The following is a 9644-nucleotide window of genomic DNA, read 5'->3' as shown; positions in this document are numbered from 1 at the left end:
ACCAATTTAACCAGATTGTCAATTAGTCATGGATGTAATTTGATTAACCAGACTGAATTATGACTTTGGAGAAAGTGAGTTCTGCAGATAATGGAAGTCAGAGTCGAGAGTGTGGTGCTGGAAAAGCACAGCGGGTCAGGTAGCATCCGGGGTGCAAAAGAACAGACATTCCAGGCATAACCCTTCATCAGGAATTATGGCTTTGATCTCAAAAGGAATGCCAAGTTTGTGCCCGCACTGGCAATGGCATTTTTCTTAGTGGTGGTGGTGTACATCATTTATGCTCATTGTTACAAATGGGTCATTGCAATACTAACTATAAACTACACCAATACGACTGAACCCATAACAGGGGAATTCTACTGATCTCTGTGCAAATAAGGTCATACCCAAATCACAAGCCCCAGAATGTCAGGATCACCAACACCCCAGTCCCTCAATTCTGCACCAGAAGAACAATCTATCTGGGCAGAATGCCCTTCAATTTCAACGTTGGATGGCATCAAGCTGAGACATCCTTCTGCAGGGTTTACTGAGTGAAGACAATCTTTTATTAATGCTTTGTTTTCCCTCTGCTATATCTAGGTCCCAACAATATTTGCAAATTTCTTAGTTAACTGACAGCAGAATGCACATTACGAGTGTAAGAGAAGAGCTACTGGGGTGCATATTCCTTGCATGGTATATTTTGATCTTACTACACTGTAATGACTGTAATCACTGTCTTTTGCTCACATCTAGGCCTGAACTTCCCTGTGGCCAGACATTCCTTTTGCCAGCATAGATAGGAGCTGGTTATAGGACCCTGCCAAATCCCCATCAAAACATATTCCACTGGGAACTCTGCAGAAATCTCCAATTTAAGTGACAGACTTTTAAAGGTTCCAATAAAATTAAGTAAATGCTTACTTTGTAAAAGTTCGAAGTTAGACTATGAAATATGGCATCTAACTTCTGAGTATCCACCAATTGCATCTCCCAGGCACAGTCCAAAAGCATCCTTGCCAGACCCTGACCTGACAGCACCCCCATCCCATCCCTAGATCCAACCCAGTACCCTGATGCCACTTTGTGTTGACTTGAACCAGGCATCCTCCACCCAATTCCCCCATTCCCTTGCTAGACTGACCTCTGCCCCCACCAGACTCAAAGACTCCCAAAGTCCACCCCACTGGACTGAAGCAGACCCCATTTCTCCAATCCATACCAACTTATCTAAACACTGCGTCACTTACATTGTTATCTTACAGGCTGAAACCCTACTCAACTGGCATCTGACTTACCTGGCACTCTACTGCCTGTCCATCTCGCATCTTCCACCTGACATCTTACCATCTTCATAGCTGGCACCCTACTAACTTTACGTTATTCTCATATTTGTATGGCATTCTACCCCTGACATCCTTCCTAGCTGGCATTCTACTTACTTGACACCCTAAGTAAAAAAAACCCAAAATACAGATGGTTGAAATCAGAAACAAAAACAGAAATTGTTGGTAAAACTCAGCAGGTCAACTCTTTAGACAAAGAAGGTCACAGTAGCTATCTGGATGAGAATGCTGTTCCTCGGAAAAACTGGCCCCTTGAGTTTAGACACTCAGCAGAATATTGAAGTATAAGAGAGTGCCAGATTTTAGATTTCCTCTGGAGTTACATTAGATATTCAAGTTAATTATCATGAGTGAAGGAGAAATTGAGCAGGCATTCAACATTAACATACCAATATTTTAGTGGTTTTCCATCAAAACAGTGTTGGTCATTCAGTATGTTCAAGGAAAAATACTTGGGTATATTTGCAATTCTAAAACATGCTCTACAACATATGTCCTTGTCATTTCTTTGGAGTAATACTGGATGCGCAGAATATTTGGTGAATTGTAATAGTTGTAATCTATTTCAATGGAAAAATTCTGAGGTAAGGCCGATGAACTCAGGGCATGGATAGGTACATGGAAATGAGATGTTATAGCCATTACAGAAACATGGATAAAGGAGGGACAGGATTGGCAGCTTAATGTGCCAGGATATAGGTGCTTTAGGCAGGACAGAGGTAGTGGAAAGAGGGGAGGGGAAGTTGCAGTTTTGAATAAGGTATCACAACAGTAGTCAGAGATGAAGTAACTGTACTATAGACCCTCAAATACTCAATGGGAATTGGAGGAGCAAATATGCAGGGAGATTAGGGAATGTTCAGGAGCAATAGGGTTGCTCAATGAATATTTCTCCTATGTGTTTACTGGGGAAAAAGACAGGAAGACTTGGGAACTTAGCGGTAATATCTTGGGGACAGTCCTTATCACAGTAGAGGAGTGTTGAATGTATCAGAATGTATGAAGGTAAATATATTTCCTGATCCTGACCAGATATATCTAAGAATCATTTAAGAGGCTGGAGAAGAAATTGCAAGGGCTCTCGCTGATATTTTTGTGCATCATCGTTAGCTCCGGGTGAGGTCCCGGAAGACTGGAATGAGCGAATGTTGTGCCCTTATTCAAGAAGGGCTGCCAAGTAAAACAAGGGAACTATAGACCAGTAAGCTTAACATCGGTGGGAAGTAAGTCACTTGAGAAGATTCTGAGATAAAATATATATGCGTTTGAAAAGACAGGATTTGATTAGGAGTAGTTAGCATGGCTTTGTGCATGAGAAATCATGCCTCACAATTTTTTCTTTGATGAAGTTACCAGGAAGATTGATGAGGGCAGGGCAGTAGACGTAGTCTGTATGGATTTCAGTCAGGCCTTTGATAAGGTTCCACATGATAGGCTGCTCTGGAAGGTTAGATCACATAGAATCCAGGGGAAGCTGGCAAATTGGATACACAATTGGCTTGATCGTAGGAAGCAGAGGGTAATAGTGAAAGGATGCTTGTCGGACTGGAGGCCTGTAACTAGTGGAGTGCCTCGGGGTCGGTGCTGGGCCCTTTGCTATTTGTTATCTATCCCAATGATGTGGATGAGAATGTGCAAAGCATGATTAGTAAGTTTGCAGATGACACTAAAATAGGCAGCATCTTGGACAGTGAGGAACGTTATCAGAGATTGCATCAGGATCTTGATCAGCTGGGGAAGTGGGCTGAGAATTGGCAAATGGAGTGTGAGGTCTTACATTTTGGAAAGACAAATTAAAGTCAGAGTTTCATGTTGAATTGTAGGACCTTAATGAGTGTAGTGAAACAGAGGGACCTTGGAGTTCAGGTGCACGGTTCTCTGAAAGTGGAGTCATGGGTAGACATAGTGAAGAAGACTTTTGAAACACTGGCCTTCATCAGTCAGGGCACTGAATATAGGAAGGATGTTATTAAATTGGAAAGAGTGCAGAAGAAATTTGCAAGGATGTTCCCAGTACTGAAGGGTCTGAGTTATGGGGAGAAGTTGTACAATCTAGACATTTTTCTTTAGAGCATAGGAAAATGAGGGGGGCACTTACAGAAGTGTGTAAGATCTTAAGAGGCACTCAGTCATTTTCCCAGGGTTGGGGAATCGAGGACTAGAAGGCATCACTTTAAGGTTAGAGGGGAAAGAATAAAAGGGAACATGAGGGGCAACTTTTTTACGCAGAGGGTGGTACGCATATAGAAGTGGAAGTGGTTGAGGTGGATACATGAACAACATGTAAAGGCATTTGAACAAATACATGAATAGGAAAGATTTAAAAGGATAAGTGCAGGAAAATGGGGTTTCCATGGATCGACATTTTGGTTGACATGAACCAGTTTGGGTTGAAAGGTCTGTCTATGACTATCTACGACTCAAGTTGTGTTGTGAGAACTGAGATACACAAACCAAGTAAGTTAGCACCCCTTCATAACTGATTTAAGTAATCATTAAGTACACACTTAAATCACAGCAATTATAAAACCAGGGGACTCATTTCACTCCAGTTCTAATGAAAGGTTAGGATTGAGTAGAATACTTCTTCCCCTTTCATTTCATGAAGTTGAACTGCTCACTAATCACTCTGGGTGTCAGGGTAATCAATCAATCTCTGGCCTAGATATAAGAAATGTACTTTTAAGAAAACCTATTGCAGTCTTGGAGACATGCCAGTCAGGTTCTGCTACCCACCCCTTCCCACGCACCAAGACAAACTCCAGAACATGGATAGGCACTGTATCATTAACTCATTCAGATAACACTCTTTTTCCCGTACTATTTATTGTGGACAGAAACATGCAAAAGGCTGCTTTTAAACTAAGGATTTCTGTGTGATTGGAAAGCAAGTAACCTGACAATCATCGTAAATAATGTTTACATAGCTACTTATTTGAGTGGTGTTGTGGTTTGCAGACCATTCAAAGCTAAGGGGTTAGCTACAGATGGAGCTTTGATTGGTAGGTTTGTGGGCTAATGACCAGATATCGATGACAAAAGCCTCTGCCTGCCAACAACAAGATGATTGGTTCTGAGGTAGCTGAACTGCTTGGGGCTATCAGCAAGTTCGTTAGAAGCAATCAGACTCCTCGAGCTGAGGAGCTATCTATGTTCTCTGCAGTAAAAGCTAGTTTAAGCCTGAAGAAAGTTGCTGTAAACTTCCTTCAGCAGTTGCTGTAAACTGTGACTTTTAATTAATAAATCAGAGACTCTTTATAACTGAAAGACTTTGGCCAGTGCTCTGACCAGCACAAGAATAATCTCAACAACCCTGTGAACAGGATCCATTGAACTGTTTTCCCAGTCCTTTCCCTCTGTCCATTGCGTCTACCTCTGTGTGTGTATAGTATACTTGTGCGGTTTGAGAGAGGGACTTGATAAGGGCATTAGAGCTTTAACTATTAGCTTTAATTATATTCTAATGGTTCATAGCTCTTACAGCTCGAGTTTAGTTACATGTAATAAGTAGTAATTTTTATTAAGGATAGAAACTTGGGTGTGAGAAATAAGGTGGGGTAGATAATTAAGTCAGTGAGTTTGGTAAAATATGGCAAGAGAAGTATTGGGCCTCATGGTGACACACCTTCCAAAGAACTCAACACACCTTGGACTTAGCCACTAAAAAGAAAGATTAAGCCCTCTGTTTCTATTTTCTTTGTTTCTGGATGTTTCTCTTTCTTGTATGCCAATCTTTCTCTTGCATTCTGACAATTAATCAATTAAATTGCTTCCCTAAAGAATTTCAGTACATTTGTAAGATATCATCTTACTTAATGAGGCATGATTTCAGAGATTCCAAAAGGCTTTTCTTTTGCAAACCTGCATCCAAATTCATTGTCTGTGATCAGTTGTATTTATATTTTAATGACTCACTGGGATAACACACTATAAATCAAGCTCGGATGTTCTTGGCGTTGACACAAAAATTAAAGATTTTAAAAGCAATGCAAAGATTCCCCAACTTACTTTACTTTCAGACCCTGATTGACAGAGCACATTGACCAGCAACTGTTCAGCTATCCAAGCACTGATCATATAAATGTTGAAAGGCAGATGACCTGCATCATTGGTAACTGATCACTAATCCCAGAAGCAATCCTCTGTTACTAACCAAAGCTCTGATGTACGCAGCCCTTCAGTTTCAGATCATCTGCAACCACTGCTGAAACCCATAGCTAGGGACAAACAGTGTTCACAATGAGTTATCAAGTTACTTGATTTTAAACATGAAGCAATGTTGCAAACCCTGGTTTTTGGAATATTTTGTTTTTCTCAGTTCATTCTTCAATTAAAAAGCAATACAAAAATAAAAGGACACATTCTTTACACAGGATAAGTTTTTGATTTGGTTTGATTTACTATTGTCACGTACTGAGATACAGTGAAAAGTATTGTTTGCGTACTATCCAGGCAAATCATACCTCCCATAAGTACAGTAGAGTAATAGAACAGAATGCAGAGTTATTACAGCTACAGAGAAGGTGCAGAGAAAGCTTTAATATATGCAAGGTTCACACAAGTTTGTACCATAGAGCTATACAGACCAGAAGAATCCTTTTGGCCCATCATGTATTCACTGACAAAATCTGCGTACTTCCACTTTTCAGTACTTCCACTTTTCAGCACTTGGCTGTAGTTTTGGAAGTTATGACATTTCAAGTGCTTTTAAAAAGTCCTGAATGTTTCCGTCCAGGCAATACATTCCAGATTTCCACCATCCTCTTGGTGAAAAGACATATCTTCTAATCCTCTCTAGACCTCTACCTTTCACCTTAAAATTAGACCCCTTGTTATTGACACTCCAACGAAGAAGAATAGCTGCTTTCTATCCACCCTGTCCATGCCCCTCATAATCTAATGCACCTCAATGGGCATACCTTCAACTATCTCCGCTCCAAGGCAAAAAAAACAAAGCTTATCCAGCCTCTCTTTATAGTTAAACTGTAGCTGATCCCTGGAACATCTGATTCGTACAAATTCTGTGCCACGGTGGTCTTGATAGTTGCAGGTCAAGGACCACTGTGGGGTTCACAAAACATCAATTCATTGTGCATTAGAACTCAGGTGGCTAAATCTAATTGTCTAGATAGGGGCTGTGCTTATGGATGGTGTTGATGGTCTATCACTTGCTGTACTTCCCTCTTGGGTGGTAATCCCAAGTTTGTGAAGAATACCATTTTCCCTTTGCAGCCCTTTTCTTAGCTCCCCTCTCCTCATTATAAGAAGGGCATACCTGCTGAAAATGTAACATTAAAGTACCTTGCTTATGTTTATTGCACCCTCCTACCATTCATTGATTTGCCAAAGGTTTGTCTCACATCTCTATTGTTGAAGTGATGCCTACAGCCTCATATCCCTCTCAAGAAATCCAGAAGTTCAAACCATAAATACATTCTCTTAGCAACAATAATAGCAAATCAGTGCTACTAGATGCATATCTGGATTTTTATTGATTCAAATTCCACTATCTAGATGGCTATCAAAGTTTAAGTGCATCAGTTCAATCAACTGTTGAACATTGTAATCACTAATACTCATGGCTTCTTGCTTGGTTGCATACTCTGACATGTCCCAGACCCCCTAATTTCCCAGTGTTTCTCAACTGACAGTGTCGAACTGAACATCCCAGACTCTCTTACAAAGATCCACAAAAGCTCAATGAACTGTTCTTCAGAAGCATGCGGTTTGCCAACTCCCTCATTTTCAGTTATCCCTCTGAAAATCACATTCTATTCCAGTGATGTTGGCAACTGCAATTGCTGTTGATTTTTAGTGCATGCACGCACCCAAACCTGCCCACTCAGACAATTGAAAATCAAGCCCCATTTCATTTTAAAAGTTTTTTTTTATATTTTAATATCTTTTCAAAGTTAGGAATATGTCACTGCAAAACGTACAAGTCATATACCCATCAATGACAGAGTTGACCTGTTCTTATGCATACATGTCATCAGGATGGCAAGAATTTGGAAAGGGTGAAGAGATTTGCTAGGATGGTTCTGGTGATGAGGGACATCAGTTATTTGGAGAAGCTGCAGTAACTGAGTTTGTTTTCCTCAGAACAGAGAAAGTTAAGTGGACATTTGAAGATGTTCAAAATCATGAATTATATTGAATGTAAATAAAGGGAAACTGCTTTCAGTGATGGACAACACCGCTTTAAGTCGATTAGCAAAAGAGCCAGAAGCGACATGGCATGATTTAATGCCTTTTTTCATTTTACTTTCTTTTTCAGGTATCCATATATGTCTGGTAGTAATTACTCAGTACAAATGATATACACATTTACAATATAATACCTGTGTAACACTTGTTTTAAAATGTTATCGTTGTCCTTGAGTTGTTAATTGTCACATTTTTAAATGCTTTTTGTCATTTATATTTCAGTGATCTATATGGACTATAGTAAGGTGTTTGACAAGGTTCCCCATGGGAGACTGGTTAGCAAGGTTAGATCTCATGGAATTCAGGGAGAATTAGCCATTTGAATACAGAACTGGTTCAAAGGTTGAAGACAGAGGGTGGTGGTTGAGGGTTGTTTTTCAGACTGGAGGCCTGTGACCAGTGGAGTGCCACAAGGATCGGTACTGGGTCCACTACTTTTCATCATTTATATAAATTATTAGGATGTGAGCATAAGAAGTATAATTAGTAAGTTTGCTGATGACACCAAAATTGGAGGTGTTGTGGACAGTGAAGAAGGTAAACCCAGATTACAACAGGATCTTAATCAGATGGGCCAATGGGCTGTAGAGTGGCAGATAAATGCGAGGTGCTGCATTTTGGGAAAGCAAATCTTAGCAGGACTTATACACTTAATGGTAAGGTCCTAGGAAGTGTTGCTGAACAAAGACACCTTGGAGTGCAGGTTCATAGGTCCTTGAAAGTAGAGTCACAGGTAGATAGAATAGTGAAGAGGGCATTTGGTATGCTTTCCTTTATTGGTCAGAGTATTGAGTACAAGAGTTGGGAGGTCATGTTGCAGCTGAACAGGACACTGGTCAGACCACTTTTGGAATATTGTGAATTCTGGTCTCCCTCCCATTGGAAGGATGTTGTGAAACTTGAAACGGTTCAGAAAATATTTACTAGGATGTTGCCAGGGTTGGAGGATTTGAGTTCCAGGGAGAGATTGAATAGGCTGGGGCTGTTTTTCCTGGAGCACAGAAGACTGAGGGGTGATCTTATAGAGATTTATAAAGTCATGAGGGGCAAGGTTAGGATAAATAGACAAAGTCTTTTCCCTGTGGTGGGGAAGTCCAGAACTAGAGAGCGTAGGTTTATGGTGAGAGGGGAAAGACATAAAAGAGTCCTAAGGGGCAAGTTTTTCATGCAGAGGTTGGTACATGTATGGAGTGAGCTGCCAGAGAAAGTAGTAGAGGCTGGTACAATAGCAACATTTAAAAGGCATCTGGATGGGTTTATGAATAGGAAGAGTTTGGAGGCTGGCAAGTGGGGCTAGATTGGGTTGGGATACCTGGTCGGCATGGACAAGTTGAACTAAGGTGTCTGTTTCCATGCTGTACATCTCTATGACTCTGTGACTTTTATGGATGTGAGGGATTTGGGCCATGTGAAGATGTGTAACAGAGAAGTCCAGTGAAGCCCACCTTGATACTGAGAGGAAGCCATGCTATTTTTATGCTTTTGAATGCTCTGAATGACCTTTATGTTGGATACAGCACCAACATCTTCAAGGGCTTTTACCCGAAACTTCGATTTTCCTGCTCTTCGGGTGCTGGCTGACCTGCTGTGCTTTTCCAGCACCACCCTAATCTTGACAACAACCACAGATATCCCACATCCACGGACATTGGCATCTGACATGTGCCAGCATCTAAGAACTCTCATGATATATCACCAATTCACATATAGGATGCTTCTCACTTCAATATGCGCCTTGGGCTGAACCAGCAACTATCACTGTCATGTTGCAGCGATGATCTTGTGCTCTTGGGGACACACACCCAGCTCATGAACAGGTCAAGGCTGCACCTTGAGGTTCTTTGCTTGCTGTCATATCGCACCCTAACCCTAACCCAACTCTGAGCCATCCTAGATGTTCACAACATCTTTGCCTTGATTGCCTTGCCTTTTTGTGTTTCATCCTCAGTCAAAGATACCAGGCTCATATTACTTCTGTCTTGCCTTGTCATTTAGCATAGACACAAAAGAAGCAAGCATATCATAGTTGTCAGCAGGCCTCAGTCAAGTCAAACAAGATAGTCTTTGTTCAGGGGATCCTGATTAAGTCGAGAACAGTCTCTGGTA

The sequence above is a fragment of the Chiloscyllium plagiosum genome, chromosome 9 (genome assembly GCF_004010195.1).
Source record: "Chiloscyllium plagiosum isolate BGI_BamShark_2017 chromosome 9, ASM401019v2, whole genome shotgun sequence".
Classification (NCBI taxonomy): Eukaryota; Metazoa; Chordata; class Chondrichthyes; order Orectolobiformes; family Hemiscylliidae; genus Chiloscyllium; species Chiloscyllium plagiosum.
Note: the sequence above shows the minus strand (reverse complement) of the source record.